The sequence below is a fragment of the Salvelinus fontinalis genome, chromosome 18 (genome assembly GCF_029448725.1).
Source record: "Salvelinus fontinalis isolate EN_2023a chromosome 18, ASM2944872v1, whole genome shotgun sequence".
NCBI classification, from domain to species: domain Eukaryota; kingdom Metazoa; phylum Chordata; class Actinopteri; order Salmoniformes; family Salmonidae; genus Salvelinus; species Salvelinus fontinalis.
This window is the reverse complement of record NC_074682.1, coordinates 8115998-8134093: the sequence shown is the minus strand read 5'-3', so window position 1 is coordinate 8134093 and position 18096 is coordinate 8115998. Positions and strand designations below refer to the sequence as shown.

The window sequence follows — 18096 nt, the reverse complement described above, 5'->3', positions numbered from 1 at the left end:
TACTTGCCTGTCCTAGCCACTTGGTAGCTCACCATATAAGACACTTCTAGACCCTTTTTATTAATGGTATCTGTTGGTTTTATACATGTCTTGTACTCGCAAATCGTCTTTATTCTTGCTCTGAAAACACCCGTGGCTTATTTTTCTAATTGTCATGTTTCGTTTCTAAATGTCTGCGCAAGAGTGATGGTTTCCTGTGAGAGAGTAACGGTTAATGTGATTGGATGTTAATTATTTGACTAGGCTACCTGTATTTGGGCTCCCAAGTGGCTCAGCGGTCTAAGGCACTGCATCTCTGTGCAAGAGGCGTCACTGCAGTCCATGGTTGAATCCACGCTGCATCAAGTTGAGAACAAGTTGGCTGGGGTAGGCCGTCATCGTAAATAAGAATTTGTTCTTAACTGACTTACTTAGTTGTGTTGTTATTTTGCTGAACACTAGAGGGTTTCATTTTATTATTTGGCATTGAAACGCGCACCTCAGTTTGGGAATACCTGGAATCGAGGATATGATGATGGCTGTTGTGCTGCAGTGTGGTGTGATGAGTGTGGAGAGAAGCAGTTTCACTCTCAGACCAGCAGAGGGACCCTTCTGCTTGTGAGAGGACTAAAGCTGCCCTTTGAACATCCCCGTCTCTTGAGACACACCCTCTTTCTCTCTAGAAGGACTAGAAATCCATTGGTTAAGGGGGGCCTTTGTCAATCCAGATAAGATGACAGGACTCATACTTTGATATAGACACTATGAGGCAAGGCATACAGCATGACATAATAGGAGTTAGCGTCAAAGTATGACACAGCTTTTTACTTTTAACCTTGCTGTGGAAGACAGTAATGACACTACTTCCAGTATATTGCGACCATTGTCTTTCATTTCTTACAAGGTGACTGTTTGAGTTAGTTGTTTTGAATACTAATGGTTGCAGCTCCACATTTGAATAAGCTTGTTTTTACGGCCAGTGTCAGCAGGTGAAGACGTGACAGTGATAAAACACCTTTCCGTGTCTCAGCTCAGTAGGTGCTTTTGATGAGTGCGGGTTATTCTGAGTCTGGTAGCCTACCAAGTGTGTTTCCTTCCTGTGCTGTGCCTGTAAACACAGCTCGATTTGATCAAGGCAACTCGTTAGCCATACAAGATTGGAGGTGTGAATGTGCGTGCCTGTGTGTGTGTGTGTTAGTGTGCGCCGTGGTGTGTGTGTGTGTGTACGTGGATGCTTGTTCATATACATGGTTGAAAAACAATGGGTTGGCTATCATGTAAAAGCAAGAAGTGTCGTGGCTATACTTTTTCACTTGTCCTCCATTTTGATGTTGAAGCATTGTCTCCCAGCACGAGTACTCCCCCTTATAGCTTTGACTCTAATCACTGCTCTTGTCCTGACTCACTTCTCCTCCAAAGCAGAAGAGGAAGAGGAGCTCAGCAATTACCGCAGCGTCTCTAACGCTGTCATTTATCCCCCTTCGATGTTAGTCAACCCACAAAACAGTCGATTTTTATGTAGACAAGGTTTGCTCTCTCTGATAAAGTAAAGATTTGGCCTTTAGCCATTTAACTATCTGACCCACTTTCTGATCACCTTCGCCACAACACTGTATGTCTGTTCTGTGATTGCTCACAATGACACCTATGATACTGAGTTAAGTATATGCTACCCATAACTTCCTACTTTTTGTGTGTGACAAAACCTGTTCTGTAATGTGTTTGTTTCCACCCATGATTCAGTATTTTTCCATGATTCCGTGATCCACTCGTAAACATTCCCCTCTAAGACACCGTGTGGCATGTAGATCCCCCCTCCCTCCAGTGCTGAATATGACATGGTGTGGTACAGTACGCCCTTGTTGGCGCCATACCACTGCCTCTGAAAATGACTCCTTGCGCTGACGCCTCATAGTCGCCCCATTTGGCCCAAATTCAAAAGTGAGGGCCGTGATGATGAGTGTGTGCCCGGCGGGCAGCAAAATACAAACATACAGCGACAATGAGAATCAGCCCTGCCTCCGTTCTCTCCGCTCTGCCGGCTCTTTCAGTGACTCAGGACTCACAGAGGAGTAAGTGCCTCTGTGGCTGACAGGGCTTTCAGTCACAGGTGAAAATGGACACAGATCACATCTAAGAGCGTCTTTTCCTAGCAGGTAAAACTTTGCATTCCTTTGCTGTAGGCAAATGTACTGTATATTAGAGAGTAGATTGTTAAAAGCTGGACCGGGGCCAGCGGGTCCATTTGCAGAGAGTAGAGAAGCTTTGCTGCAGAGTGTACTGTTGGTACAAACTGCAGCAGGAATATTGTCGGGACGGAGCATTGTTACGCAAGCGGAGGACGGACATTCTCGTAGATCCAGACGATGGACAGAGGGCAAACGAATCGGTTCCCGACTGCTGCATCACTGGGTCGAGATGACTGCAGTGTTTTCAGATGACCCGTATTGACCGAGGCGTTAGTGGAGTAACAGGGTCGTCAGTGAGGACACACTGGATTGAAGTGCAGTGTTAGATCATTAGAGGCTGGCGCGTCCATTAGCTGTTGGGATGATGAAGAGAGAGGCATTGGTGAGGCACACCTGAAGAGTGTCTCACGTCAGGGTGTTGTCAGCTGTCTGAAGCACCTCTGAGGGTCACAGCTACTCTGCACCTGACTGACAGGTTAGTTCAGCCCAATATTTCAGGTGCTAAAGCGGAGGTAACTTTCAGGTGTTGTTTTGTCTGATATTTATGATATTACTGCATAAGGTCTTCTCTGAGTTTGTGAGGCTTTGAAAAGCAGCAGTTGTTGCTATTAGGTAGAGCTTAGCAAAATACCACTGTCTTGGAGGCATGGACATGACACAACATCCTAAACCTAGACTAAAGTATGTGTCAGCATAGGCTTGAGCGATATTACCATAGCATATTCTATCGACGATAATTGACAGCCATCTTCGATGGTGACGACATCGTGATGTGACAGACGATGGTTTAGCCTATTTGAACTTGACTGGCACCCTGCAGTAAAGAAATGATTCTCTCTCTCTCTCTCTCTCTCTCTCTCTCTCTCTCTCTCTCTCTCTCTCTCTCTCTCTCTCTCTCTCTCTCTCTCTCTCTCTCTCTCTCTCTCTCTCTCTCTCTCTCTCTCTCTCTCTCTCTCTCTCTCTCTCTCTCTCTCTCGTCTCTCTCTCTCTCTCTCTCTCTCTCTCTCTCTCTCTCGTCTCTCTCTCTCTCTCTCTCTCTCTCACGTCTCTCTCTCTCTGTCTCTCACGTTGGTTCAGCACCTATACTTCTTTCTAGTAGCTAATTTCCTAAATATTCTAGCCCAGGAAGGTGTTGTCCTGAAGTTTGTGGCTTTCAAAAATAACAAGAATGAAAGTCTATAATCCATGTTTAGGCCAAGTTTTATTATAGATAGAACAATAATATGATTGTTTTTCTATTATTTTAGGAGGCAATTAATTATCCAGGGAAGACGGTAGACTGTTTTTATCCAGCCCATGATGTCACTATGGTTCCTCATCAGTCCCCCCCCCCCACACACACACACACACATCTTCGCGCTGTAGTGTTTTTGGAGTAAAAAATGTAATACAAATTTGGGTTGGCCAATAGGGGGCGATAGCATCGTACCAGTGTGCCCAGTGAGTCAGCTCTATTTGGCCTGACTAGGAAAATGTATAACTTTCGATTTTAGTATCAACTTTAAAATGCTTCGCTCCCTGTGAGACCTGTTATGAATACAGTATGATGAATTAGGCCATGAAGAAAAAAAGAGGGAGAATGCAAACTGCTGATAGTAAGCAGATTTGGACATGAAGAATGGGGAGGAGGATTAAGCCAAATCTACTCCATTACATAAATTATGCCCTGCTCTCTGTTCTGTTTCAGTCCTGGATTCACTTTAGGGTTCTGTTGTAAGTCATTATGTATATGAAATCTTTCTTGGACTCCAGACTTGAGGACTAATCTAAAATACGCACGCACGCACGCACGCACGCACGCACGCACGCACGCACGCACGCACGCACGCACGCACGCACGCACGCACGCACGCACACACACACACACACACACACACACACACACACACACACACACACACACACACACACACACACACACACACACACACACACACACACACACACACAGCATCTTTCTCTCTCTCATACAGACCTCAGACAATGCCTGGGGTCACCAGTGGGTTGTCATATGGCCATCATGAGTTCAGCTGTAGACAGACAAAGAGCTGAGGACATGGCCGAGCAGAACTAATTCCTCTGGAGAAAGTCTGCTTCCATTTTAGGCGCCTGTTGTTGTGCTGGCTGCAGGGAGTCTTAAGGGTAGCCTTGGAATATACACGTGTTGTTGTTTGGTTAATATCTTGTTATTAGACAAGCAACATTGGCGACAGATTTTCATGCAAATATTCAAAAATCTGCATTTAAAACAATATGCGCATTTTCCCAGTAGATATGTGTTTCCATAAATGTACTTGTTGTGGATAAAAGGCTCTGCGTGATGACTTAGTGCACATTAAAATAACTTTTGCAGTTAAATAAACATGAACCCCAAAAAAACGCAACAAGTTAAATGGGTTTCCATCGTATTTTCAAATCTGTTGATTGTTTTGTAACAACAAATGTTGCATTATCTAACGAATGTGCATACTCGGGTTTTGGCACGTGCGCTCTAGACAACAGCTGGCAGATAGTGTAAGTAGACCACCTACTTAATACATTTTACTGACACAAAGGGATCCCATCTTGTCGAGCGTATTTTGTCGACATTTGGAAACTTTACAGACAAATTTGCACAGACAAATTTGCTGTTTCCATCAGGCCTGTACTTTACTCGCATAAAAAGGTTGGATGGAAACCTGGTTACTGACAACATCAATCAAATTCAAGATGTGAGGGGTAGGGACGGAGTCAAGATGTGAGGTTAGGGCGGAGTAAAGATGTGAGGTTAGGGGCGGAGTAAAGATGTGAGGTTAGGGGTGGAGTCAAGATGTGAGGTTAGGGGTGGAGTCAAGATGTGAGGTTAGGGGCGGAGTAAAGATGTGAGTTTAGGGGTGGAGTCAAGATGTGAGGGTAGGGGTGGAGTCAAGATGTGAGGTTAGGGGTGGAGTCAAGATGTGAGGTTAGTGGTGGAGTCAAGATGTGAGGTTAGGGGCGGAGTAAAGATGTGAGGTTAGGGGTGGAGTCAAGATGTGAGGTTAGGGGTGGAGTCAAGATGTGAGGTTAGGGGTGGAGTCAAGATGTGAGGTTAGGGGCGGAGTAAAGATGTGAGTTTAGGGGTGGAGTCAAGATGTGAGGGTAGGGGTGGAGTCAAGATGTGAGGTTAGGGGTGGAGTCAAGATGTGAGGTTAGTGGTGGAGTCAAGATGTGAGGTTAGGGGCGGAGTAAAGATGTGAGGTTAGGGGTGGAGTCAAGATGTGAGGTTAGGGGTGGAGTCAAGATGTGAGGTTAGGGGCGGAGTAAAGATGTGAGGTTAGGGGCGGAGTAAAGATGTGAGGTTAGGGGTGGAGTCAAGATGTGAGGGTAGGGGTGGAGTCAAGATGTGAGGTTAGGGGTGGAGTCAAGATGTAAAGTTAGGGGTGGAGTCAAGATGTGAGGTTAGTGGTGGAGTCAAGATGTGAGGTTAGGGGTGGAGTCAAGATGTGAGGATAGGGGTGGAGTCAAGATGTGAGGTTAGGGGTGGAGTCAAGATGCGAGGTTAGGGGTGGAGTCAAGATGTGAGGGTTGGGGTGGAGTCAAGATGTGAGGGTAGGGGTGGAGTCAAGATGTGACGGTAGGGGCTGGAGTCTAATGCATACAGTAACATCAGTCATGTTTATGTATAAGATGCATCATTATGTCATCCTTGACTTTTTGTTTTCATTGTCAGAGATTGAATCACTGGTTGTGGCTGTCATTGGGCAACCCCATTGAGGGGCTGAGTGAGGGGTTGAAATATAGCTTTGACATTTTCTAAACCCTAATATTCAGTGGGCGCCAGTACTGAGCTGTTACAAAAACAAATGTGCTCACTCTCTGGCGGTTAATAATCTTGCATCGAGTGGGAAGTCTGATCTGCTGTAAAATTCTGTCATTCTTTTCCGTCAGGCGAATGCCTCTCTCCAAACGGAAACCAGGCGTATAGTAATCTCTGCTACGCTAAGCCAAATGTAATCATATAACAAATTTAAATGGATCAGTTAGACACAGCAGGAAGAGGAAGGGAGATTAATTCTGTGCAGGATTTGTCAGATCCATATAAAATGGACTGAGAATGTTCTTAATACACTGAACAAAAATATTAATGCAACATTTAAAGTGTTGACCCAATGTTTCATGAGCTGAAATAAAAGATCCCAGACATTTTCCATATGCACAGATACACATTTTTTTTTACATCCCTGTTAGTGAGCATTTATCGTTTGCCAAGGTACGCCATCCACCTGACATGTCTGATATATCGAGAAGCTTATTAAACAGCATGACCATTACATAGGTGCACCCTGTGCTGGGGACAATAAAAGGCCACTCTAAAATATGCAGTTTTGACACACAACACAATGCCACAGATGTCTCAAGTTTTGAGGTAGCGTACAATTGGCATGCTGACTGCAGGAATGTCCACCAGAGCTGTTGCCAGAGAACTGAATGTTCATTTCTCTACCATAAGCCATTTCCAACGTAATTTTTGAGAATTTGGCAGTACGTCCAACCGGCCTCACAACCGCAGACCACGTATGGCGTCGTTGTTTGGGCAAGCAGTTTGCTGATGTCAAGGTTGTGAACAGAGTTCCCCATGGTGGCAGTGGGGTTATGGTATGGGCAGGCATAAGCATCGGATAACAAAGGCAATTGCATTTTATCGATGCCAATTTGAATGGACAGAGTTACAGTGACGAGATCCTGAGGCCCATTGTCGTGCCTTTCGTCCGCCGCTATCACCTCATGTTTTAGAATGATAATGCACAGCCCCATGTTGCAAGGATCTTTACAAAATTCATGGCAGCTGAAAATGTCCCAGTTCTTCCATGGCCTACATACTCACAGATGTGTCACCCATTGAGCATGTTGGGATGCTTTGGATCGATGTGTACGACAGGTCCCGCCAATATCCAGCAACTTCGCACAGCCATTGAAGAGGAGTGGGACAACGTTCCACCGGCCACAATCAACAGCTTGATTAACTGTATGTGAAGGAGATGTGTGGCACTACGTGAGGCAAACGGTGGCCACACCAGATACTGACTGCTTTTCTGGTCAACGCCCCTACCTTTTTTTAAAGGTATCTATGACCAACAGATGCATATCTACATTCCCAGTCAAGGGAAATCTATAGATTAGGACCTAATGAATCTATTTCATTTGACTGATTTCCTTATATGAACTGTAACTCAGTAAAATCTTTGAAATTGTTGCATGTTGCGTTTATATTTTTTGTTCAGCGTAAGTAGGCATATGGTGTGTGTGTGTGTGTGTGTGTGTCTGTGGATGTTGTGAGCATTTGTCATGATTCAGACTCACCTTTTCCTTACGCACACATAATTCAATACCATGTGATGTGAGGCATCTGGCCCTGGAATGCTGCTAAGGAATACCACTAATGGCTGTTGATGTCATCCCCAGTGGAACAGACCACACCCATACACACAGTCTTGTACAGCTAACCTTGTGGGGACACACAATTCAGTCCCATTCAAAATCTTGTTTTGCCTAACCCTAAACCTAACCTGTACCCCAACCCTAACCTTAGCCCTAGCTCCTAACACTAACCCTAAAACTAACCCTAGTTCCTAAATCTAATTCTAACCCTAACACCATTTCTAACATGAACCCTAAACCTCCTACAAATAGCATTTGACCTTGTGGGGACTAACAAAATGTCCCCAATGGATCAAATTTTTGTCTGTTTACTATTCTTACACAAGTATAGTTAAACACACACACACACACACACACACACACACACACACACACACACACACACACACACACACACACACACACACACACACACACACACACACACACACACACACACACACACACACACACACACACACACACACACACAGACATCTCACTGTACTTCTTCTGAACTTCTGAAATAATCTCAATGTCAACTGTGATTATGGGAGGGATGGACTGAAATAGCAATCTGTGGTAACACAACATCTACTGTATTGCAGAGGCAAGCTATGCTGCTTCAAGCATAAACTGAATCTACCAAACATTAGGAACACCTTCCTAATATTGAGTTGCACCCCATTTTTCCCCCAGAACAGCCTCAATTTGTTGGGACATGGACCCAATAAGGTGTTGAAAGCATTCCACAGCGATGCTGCCCCTGTTGACTTCAATGCTTCCCACAGGCGTGTCAAGTTGTCTAGATGTCCTTTGGGTGGTGGACCATTCTTGATACACACGGGAAACTGTTGACCGTGAAAAACCCAGCAGTGTTGCAGTTCACACAAACCGGTGTGCCTGCCACCTACTACGATACCTCGTTCAAAGGCACTTAAATCTTTTGTCTTGCCTATTCACCCTCTGAATGGAACCCATACACAATCCGTGTCTCAATTGTCTCGAGGCTTAAAAAATCAATCTTTAACTTGTCTCCTCCCCTTCATCTACACTGATTGAAGTGGATTTAACAAGTGACATCAATAAGGGATCATAGCTTTCACCTGGATTCACCTGGTCAGTCTATGGCATTGAAAGAGCACGTGTTCCTCATGTTTTGTACTCTCAGTGTATACTTTCTAACATGTTCCCTCAAGGGCAAACTAAACTGTATGCTTCATCTACTTATGTCTGAAAATGTCATTTCTGAATGTTTGTGGCAAACAAGGTGCTACTAAAGTGTATCATTTGTATAACGGACAAAGGTCTCCATTAGCCTCTCTGACTGCCACGTCTCAGTGATGCTCACCGCCACACCCTGTGTGTCCGGGCCAATGTGGACTCTGGTTTGGGCCGTCTGGTCCAGAGACACGCTCCAGTGGTAGTCTTTCCACCCCGACAAACCCAGAGTCTGGACACGTGTTTGCCTTGGAACCTTCAATCTGTTTGGCATGTGGTGTTTTTCATGGAACTCTCATAGGATGTGTCCCAAATGGCACCCTATGTGGTGCACCACCGTTGACCAGGGCTCTGGTCAAAAGTAGTGCACTATATAGGGAATAGGGGTCATTTGAAACACATCCATAGACTTCTCATTGACCAGCTAGAATAGCTCGGGTTACAAATCAGAGAATTTGTGGTGGTGAGGTGAAGTGAAAGATGTTTATGTATAACCCAGTCTTAGACATTACCCCCTCAATATAATAACATGGTAGTATATGGAAACATCTGCTGCAGAAGAGATAGCAGCTTAGGAATGGGTGTGTGGATTCATCTGAGAATGGTGTGTTCTATCACATCCAACCCATCTTATTATGGACTTGAGCGGAGACGGCCTAGTTCTCCAGGCACACCTCCGGATGGGGCATGTTATATGTCCATAACGCAGTCTGACAGTTGATCCGACTGTCGAGATCTTGCCAGCGTGACGATGAAGAGGAAGACCTGATAGTAGGATTGCTGAATGCATAAACTCCTTATGAACTGTGGCATCGCTCAAAGAGAAACTCTGGGGCAATGATTCAGGACAATTAGGGAGAGTCTCATCCACCTCTACCTGCACAGAGAGGATCATATGTTTAAATTGGAAGTGCACGAACTGAATCTCACTGCCACTGCACCTTCTAAGGTGAACTAGCTGCAGGACGGCAGGTATTCCATTTCCAGTGCTCCTTAACGTGTACTATTCTGTATTCTACTGACCTACTTGTCAGCCCACATACAGGTCTGTAGGCTAAGCAACACAGAACGATGGTCCCACGCCTACACTCTCTGCAGCATCAATGCTCACTGCACTCACTGCACTACAGCATCATCCATCACTGCAGTAATAGTAAGAGTTCAATTGAGAACTGTGTCAGTTACATAACATGTTGACTGCAGTGGTCTTGCTTGTTTTTGTGGGATGTCACAGGGTTGGTTGGCACTGGCAGGGTGTACTTTCTCTGCTCTGACTACTGCTTTTAAAGTTTGGCCATTTTGGATTTGGCAAGTCTTCTTTTAAAACAGACTGTTTGTGATTAAGCGGAAAATAAATGTGTGGAAAACGAGTCAAACGACAACGAACAAGGTCATTGGTGTCTCTAAATTCAGTTTAAGTTAGATAACTGAAATAATAACATCTCTACCTTTCCATGCTTAATGGATTGAGGGATACGTAGTTGACCGAGGCTGCATTTATGCTCTGTAGGAGAGACCTCTGAAAGTCTGTGTCATCATTGGACATGTGTTGCTGCCCTGTAAACTGCCCTGCAGCATGAGCTCAGCTGGGTGGCAGTGATATCATCATCACGGCCCAGGGCTGGATAGATTAGACCTTTAAAGTGACTAGTAAGGAATAAATTCCCCTTCTTAACTCACCCTCCCAAAGCCTACAGTGGCTATGGCAGACAAAGTTCCAGGATTTATCCAACATATGCTGTGGGAGCTTAGATTTCCACTCAGTATTTAGTGTTTAAAATGGATTAAAACCCTTTTAATCATGAACTAATTAGCTGTGATAACTGCTTAGATAGACATGTGCGTCTCTATATGGCTGAATGTTGTGGCGACAATGTTTCAACAGCAAAATGAATGACATGTCAGGAAGCATAGTTGCAGCTCTCGTTTATATTGGTGACTCTACTTGCCAGTTTCAGCCAATCTATACAATCTATACTACTATGAACTTGGATTAGCTAACACAACGTGCCATGGGAACACAGGCGTGATGGTTGCTGATAAAAGGCCTCTGTACGCCTATGTAGATATTCCATAACAACATCTGCCATTTCCAGCTACAACAGTCATTTACAACATTAACAATGTCTACACTGTATTTCTGATCAATTTGATGTTATTTCAATGGACAAAATATGTGCTTTTCTTTAAAAAATAAGGACATTTCTAAGTGACCCCAAACTTTTGAATGGTAGTGTAGATTTGATTAGTTTATTAGTCACACGCACAGAGTGGCATATGTAATTGCAGGGCACAGTGAAATTCGTACGCTCAGAGCTCCAACAGTGCAGGAAGGGGACAGGGGGAAAAGGTAGCTGCCTAGTGGTGGCTATTCAAAAACATCATGTTTTTGCCATGATGCTCCTATACTGCCCGCGTCTGAGTGATGGAACCAGAGGGAACAGGCTGGGGTATTTGATGATCTTCTTGACTTTCCTCAACAGCTGGTGTTGTAAGTGTCCTGGAGGGCAGGCAGTGTGCACCCAATGGTGCGTTCGGCTGAGCGTACCACCCTTTGAGGAGCCTGCCACATACGCCTCATGTACGACCCGCTGAATTGCTCCTCCACCTTGTCCCCATACTTCTCTCGCCATCTTGATTGATCCGAGTAGGTCGTATTTGTACTGTGTAAACATACAACTGCCGTGTAATAAGCAGCATCTTTCTGCCATCAATCCATGTTTTTTGATTCGGTTAAGTTTTGAAAGACGCCATCGGTATCACATAACCTATGTATTTTTTGATGAATTCGGTGACTGAGTCGGCGTCTTCATTGACGTTACCACCAGAGGCGCCAGTCTTGGAGCATGGATTCTGATTGTTGTACAGACCTGACCACCGGAACTTCCCTCTTGAGTCTTTCTTAGTAGGCGGGGAGGAGCAAAATGGAGTTGTGCGTACACAAACGCATGCACACACACACATGCAGACACACACACATTCCTTCAGGAGAGTGCCTGCTGCGTAGCTGCCGTAATTGCATTAGAATGTATGACGGATTGAGGAGTGAGCTTGACTAGCTTGAGTGAATGAGGGACAATTGGATTAGTAGCGATCTGTTCTGGGAAACGGAAGGGTTGGCACCCTGGTCTCCCAGTGTCTGTTATCTAGGTGGCAGTGATGGGAACACTGGGACACAGCTGTGGACGGGTGGTCCTGGTGATACACGTTGGCCTGTCCTGTCTGAAACACTGACCTCTTGAGTCTCATGACATGTCTCTTTTTCGCCTCTGTGGATTTAGATGTATCGTCTGCTATGTCTTATCCACAGCACAGAGCGAATGGACAGAGTTGTTTAACATTTTTCTATTTTACAGTATTGGAAATAATTAGCTTAAATAAAACACATAAAATACAGTGCATTCAGAAAGTTTTCAGACCACTTTACTTTTTCCAAATTTTGTTGTGTTACTCTAGCCTTACTCTAAAATGGATTACATTTAAATTTTTCCTCGTCAATCTACACACAATACCCCATAACAAACAATGAAAAACAGGTTTTTAGACATTTATGCAAATGTTTTAAAAAGAAAAATACTGAAATATCACATTTATATAAGTATTTAGACCCTTTACTCAGTACTTTGTTGAAGCAGCTTTGGCAGCGATTACAGCCTCAAGTCTTCCTGGGTATGACGCTAACAAGTGTGGCACACCTTTATTTGGGGAGTTTCTCCCATTCTTCTCTGCAGATTTTCTCAAGCTCTGTCAGGTTGGATGGGCAGCATTGCTGCACAGCTATTTTCAGGTCTCTCCAGAGAGGTTAGATCAGGTTAAAGTCCGGGCTCTTGCTGGGCCAATCAAGGACATTCAGAGACTTGACCCAAAGCCCCTCCTGCGTTGTCTTGGCTGTGTGCTTAGGGTCGTTGTCCTGTTGGAAGGTGAACCTTTGCCCCAGTCTGAGGTCCTGAGCGCTCTGGAGCATGTTTTCATCAAGGATTTATCTGTACTTTGCTCTGTCCATCTTTCCCTCCATCCTGACTAGTCTCCCAGTCCCTGCTGCTGAAAAACATCCCCACAGCATGATGCTGCCACCACCGTGCTTCACCGTAGGGATGGTGCCAGGTTTCCTCCAGATGTGACACTTGGCATTCAGGCCAAACAGTTCAATATTGGTTTCATCAGACCAGATAATATTGTTTCTCATGGTCTGACAGTCTTTAGGTGCCTTTTGGAAAACTCCAAGCCGGCTGTCATGTGTCTTTTACTGAGGAGCGGCTTCCGTCTGGCCACTCTACCATAAAGACCTGACTGAGTGCTGCAGAGTGCTGCAGAGATGGTTGTCCTTCTGGAAGGTTCTCCCATCTCCACAGAGGAATTCTGTAGCTCTGTCAGAGTGGCCATTGGGTTCTTGGTCACCTCCCTGATCAAGGCCCTTCTCCCTCGATTACTCACCCGGGGGGCAAGCTCTAGGAAGAGTCTTGGTGGTTCCTAACTTCTTCCATTTAAGAATAATGGAGGCCACTGTGTTCTTGGGGACCTTCAATGCTGCAGAATTGTTTTGGTACCCTTACCCAGATCTGTGCCTTAACACAATCCTGTCTCAGCGCTCTACCCACAATTCCTTCGACCTCAAGGGTTGGTTTTTGCACAATCAATTGAATTTACACAGGTAGACTCCAACCAAGTTGTAGAAACATCTCAAGGATGATCTTTGGAAACAGGATGCACCTGAGCTCAATTTTGAGTCTCATAACAAAGGGTCTGAATACTTATGTAAAAAAGGTATTTCTGTTTTTTATTTTTAATACATTTTCACAAAATTCAAAAAACCTGTTTTCGCTTTGTCATTATGCGACATTATGTGTAGATTGATGAGGATTTTTGTTGTTGTTGTAATACATTTTTGAATAAGGCTGTAATGTAACAAAATGTGGAAAAAGTCAAGGGGTCTGAATATTTTCCGAATGCACTGTGCATACAACAATATAGGTATCTCCTGAAAATGCAAGTTGTATCTCAAAAAGGCTAACCTGGTTAAGTACAACAACAAAAGTATGCACAGCTACGCTCCAAGCTCTTCCTGTGTTTGCAGGCAGACAAACTGAATTATTATATTAATCCTATTATAGGCCTAGCTATTTATTGGTTAGTGAACATAAGGAATATTAATCAGATTCCAGATCCTGTTTCATCATTTTGAGCTTTATCGGTAAATCCTCATCATGATTACTAAACAGCAGAACAATAGATGCCAATGATCCTATTACAGTAAAATTAGACCAGAATTATGATAATTGGTTGATAAGTATGTGAAACGGCACTTCTTTCTTTTAAACAAGCTCGTTTTCCAATCACGCTAGCGATGGTTATCGTGAGACAGAGATGTTAAAGGGATGGAGGAAGCTGATGCCTTTCTGCTGGAGGCCATGTTGAAAGATAAAGCAGAGCAGTGAGTCGTCCTGGAGACACAGCGTCTCAGTCCCGCCCAACCGCTGCCTTCTCACTGGGGGCCTTGAGCCAAATGTAAGGCGAGACACAGTGTCGTGATGCTTCCGCCTCTGACCACCCCCCACCCCCACACACCTGTCTGTCTGTGTGTGGGGGCGAGTATCTGTCACTGTGTGTTGCCTTGTGTGTGTGGGTGGATGTTGGTTTGTGTGTCAGCGTCTGACTATGTGTACGCGCATGTGTTTGTGCATGCATGTGTGTTTGCGTGCCCCCCAGTCTCTGGGACTCTGATCACAATTTAGGAAATGGATCAAGACAGAACTGTTATATATAGCAGTACAAGTCTTAGGTTCAACATGAAGAGATGCAGGCAGAACTAGCCTTGAAATGCCCTCAGCTTTGGGTAGTAAGACAAGGCCCTGAATGTTACGGTCTCTCTGCAACCAGCAATTCAAAATGCATTTTTCCTTGTGTATTTTAGAGAGAACATTGAGTAATTCTATTGGGAGTTGATTTGTATATTTAAAAACCATCCCACTTGGCACACACTGGTTGGAAGCAACGTTGTTTACACATCATTTCAATGACATTCTGTTGAGCCAATGTAGAATAGATGTTCCACATTGCCACTGGACATCTGTGCCCAGTGGGATGGTTCAATACAGGCTGCTTGTAGGTAGGTTTACTGGGCTGGGGCAGTAATGTTGGCTGTGTGGTTTGATGTTTGCCTGTTGGAAGGTGCTGTGCTGAATGTCAAATGTCAAACAGTGACGGACCATGACCTCATGGGATAGCTTGGCATGATGTCACACAAACATATGAGTCACTGTACGTGTGTGTGTTGGTGTGATGAGTATGGAATTTGGGCGTGTGAGAGAGATTGAGTAAGAGCGAATGACAGTGAGGGGAGGGGAGGGGGTTAGTACAGAGGGGAAAAACATTAAAGATAAACATGCTGTTACAATATATTCAAGCCTCGTTCTTAGCTCTTCCATTGGCTCATTTGTGTCCAGCATCCTCTGACCCACACTCACACACTCTCTTTAACGCAACACGTGGCTCTTAAATTGCGTTCAACTGCATTATAGGTTTATCCCATTGCAGTGGTTAGCAGTTGGTATGGAACACTGACATATGCAGGACTGCTTAGGACTTATAGAGGAATTACTCTGCCTCGCGTGGAACAGGAAGTCTGCAGTTAGGTAAGAAAATAACTGTACTTTCTATTTCAGCCTATTGAGCTATTTTCACATCAGATTCATATTACTGTTTTACAATTTTACAAATTCTACTATATGTCAAAAATAGTAAACTCTCTGTTTTACTCCTGTGCTTTAACCATTTGTAAAAATAGCCTATTGAGCTATTTTCAGATCAGATTCATATTACTGCTTTACAATTTTACAAATTCTACTATATGTCAAAAATAGTAAACTCTCTGTTTTACTCCTTTGCTTTTACCCTTCGTAGGAGATGTGTCACTCCACTATCATTAATGCCAAACAGATTCATTTTAATTTGTGTGTGTGTGTGTGTGTGTGTGTGTGTGTGTGCGTGTGTGTGTGTGTGTGTGTGTGTGTGTGTGTGTGTGTGTGTGTGTGTGTGTGTGTGTGTGTGTGTGTGTGTGTGTGAGCGCGTGCATGTATGTGGCAACATCTGCTGCTCTCCTACAAGGCCTATATACACTAAAAGACCTGCTCGTCGAACATCTCATTCCAAAATCAGGGTCATTAATATGGAGTTGGTCCCCCTTTTGCTGCTATAACAGACTCTACTCTTCTGGGAAGGCTTTCCACTAGATGTTGGAACATTGCTGCGTTGACTTGCTTCCATTCAGCCACAAGAGAATTAGTGAAGTCGGGCACTGATGTTGGGCGATTAGGCCTGGCTCGCAGTCAGCGTTCCAATTCATCCCAAAGGTGTTCGGTGGGGTTGAGGTCAGGGCTCTGTGCAGGCCAGTCAAGTTCTTCCACACCGATCTCGACAAGCCATTTCTGTATGGACCTCGCTTAGTGCAGGGGTGCATTGTCATGCTGAAAAAGGAGGTAACCTAGTAGTAAGAGGGTTGGAGTAGTAACCGAAAGGTTGCAAGATCGAATCCCCGAGCTGACAAGATAAAAATCTGTCATTCTGCCCCTAAACAAGGCAGTTCCTAGGCCGTCATTAAAAATATGAATTTGTTCTTATCTGACTTGCCTAGATAAATAAAGGTAAAAAATAATAATAATAATTAAAAGGGCCTTCCCCAAACTATTTCTACAAAGTTGGAAGCACAGAATCGTCTAGAATGTCATTGTACGCTGTATCGTTAAGATTTCCCTTCACTGGAACTCATGAAGCTCCTGATGAGCAGTGTTGTGCTGACATTGCTTCCAGAGACAGTTTGGAACCTGATGCGCTGCGTGCTTCAGCACTAGTTCTGTGAGCTTGTGTGGACTACCACTTTGTGGCTGAGCCGTTGCTGCTCCTAGACGTTTCCACTTCACAATAATAGCACTTACAGTTGACCGGTGCAGCTCTAGCAGAGCAGAAATTTGACTAACTTACTTGTTGAAAAGTTGGCATCCTATGACGGTGCCACGTTGAAAGTCACTGACGTCTTCAGTAAGGCCATTTTACTGACAATGTTTGTCTATGAAGATTGCATGGCTGTGTGCTCAATTTTATACACCTGTCAGCAACGGGTGTGGCTAAAATAGCCGAATCCACTAATTTGAAGGGGTGTCCACATACTTCTGTATATATTGTGTGTGTGTGTATATGAGCTGTTCTGTCGTCAGTATTGTGGAATAATTCTAATGTTAAGGTAAAATTGGAAAGGGAGAACGCTGATCCGAGAGCAGTGCTATCTTTCCTTCGATCCTATCAGTATCAACACATGCCTCAACAACTCACCTAGCGAACGTTCTCTCAGCGTGGTGTTTTAGGGAAACGCATGTTACATCTTCGGCTGTCGTATGAAAGATGCATCTTTAAAACACTCCTAAGCCTAAATTCCATCCCTATCGGGAAACTTGGCCTTGTTCTGTTTATCTCCACTCCAGTGATTACTGAGTGGTTAATCTGGAACAGAGACACGGTGTCATGTGTTGTGCAAATAGGGCTAAAACATCTACAAGTCCAATTATATACTTCACTGAGTATCTTAGAAGTGATTGCCTCTGGCAAGCTAATGTGCAGCTGTAGCACACCACGTCAACAAGTCCCCCACGGTACAAATAGCTGGTGCTGGTTTGTTGTGATATGAGGGTGGTAGATAGGGGCTGGGTGTTGATGGGGAGGCCATGGTTAGCTAAGCCCAGGGAGGAGGAGTGGTGGAGCATGTCCAAGGAACCAGAGCAGACGTTGGGGTGGGGTGCTGCTGGCACCACCTTAAAGGGCCGGCGGTCCTGCTAAGTGTGCCAAAACGGTGTCATTCGGTCACTGACTCTCCCAGCATGCAGTTCACTGGAGGGGAGAGCATAATGTTGGAATATGTTTGTGGCAAAGCTGCTTCATCCTAAACAAGTAATATTGATGATATAGATGATTCTAACAAAATTATATTTTAATTGACTTTCATGACACTCCAATCTTACCCACATCCCCACGCATTCGGAAGTCACTGTTTAAATGATATTTAGGGAAAATACAGTAAATCTATAGACTGTAACCCTCTCTCTCTCTCTCTCTGTCAGACAGACAGCCTGGTATGCACATCTGTTGTCCAGTATACAGTGGAACAAATGTTACAGTAAGCATGCTGTGTCTTCTGTCTCCTATGGATTGCAAGAATACGATCCACTGTATAACTTCTTATTTCAGACAGACACATGCATGTGTTCTCCCTAGTCTCCCACAAAACAGGACCACACACATCAAGCTTTAAAACAATCCTCAATTTGTTTCAGATTGATTCCAT

The 18096-nt window shown here is 44.3% G+C and overlaps 1 protein-coding gene across 4 annotated transcripts in view; it reads left to right on the top strand.

Annotated features, from left to right (window-relative positions):
* The first annotated feature begins 1896 nt into the window (after positions 1-1896).
* Positions 1897-18096, top strand: part of LOC129814886 (neuron navigator 1-like) — a 126570-nt gene continuing 110370 nt past the window's right edge. For 3 of the 4 annotated variants that reach the window (XM_055868016.1, XM_055868015.1, XM_055868013.1), the window contains exon 1: positions 1897-2643. The gene's annotated coding sequence lies outside the window, so the exon portion shown is untranslated. The remainder of the gene's footprint in view (positions 2644-18096) is intronic. The other variant, XM_055868014.1, reaches the window with a different exon arrangement.